Genomic DNA, 811 nt, shown 5'->3' on the forward strand with positions numbered 1-811 from the left:
ACTAATGAATCATCGAACTTTACATCAAATCCAGGGATGTACTGTATGGTGACTAACATAATATAATAAAAAAAACATTAAAAAAAGGTAGAGTTTTGGATGTGTTCAAATTTAAGTTGTTATCAAATTAAAATAGATTGTTATACAGAGGATGACATATGTGACCCAGCAGCCACAAAACATAAACTTAGAGTAAAAAAATGAAAAAAGAATCTAAACACTTAAGAAAGTCATTGATTGAGAAGAATAGAGATAAAGAGAAGAAGAAACAGGGAGAAAAAAGAAAAGAATTAACAAAATGGCAACACGTACACACCTATCAATAATTACTTTAAAATAAATGGACAAAATTCTTCAATCAAAAGTCACAGAATGGCTGACTGGATTATAAAAAAAATTAGACATACCTACATAATGCCTGCAGGAGGCTCACTTAGAAGGACAGAGAGAATGAAAGTGAAAGGATGGGAAAATACATTCCATGTAAATGGAAACAAAAAGAAAGCTGAAGTAGGTATATTTATATCAGTAAAAACAAAATTTAAGGGCACCGGGCTGGCTCAGTTGGTAGAGCATGTGATCCTTGGTCTTGGGGTTGTGTGTTCGAGACTCATGTTGGGTGTGGAGCCTGCTTAAAAGAATAAATAAATAATTTTTAAAAAACCAGACTTTATCAAGCAGAGAAAGACAATTATCATATGATTTCTCTCATCTATGGAACATAAGAACTAGGAGGATCGGTAGGGGAAGAAAGGGATAAAGAAAAGGGGGGTAATCAGAAGGGGGAATGAAACATGAGAGACTATGGACT

Source organism: Ailuropoda melanoleuca, chromosome 10 (genome assembly GCF_002007445.2).
Source record: "Ailuropoda melanoleuca isolate Jingjing chromosome 10, ASM200744v2, whole genome shotgun sequence".
Lineage (NCBI taxonomy): Eukaryota > Metazoa > Chordata > Mammalia > Carnivora > Ursidae > Ailuropoda > Ailuropoda melanoleuca.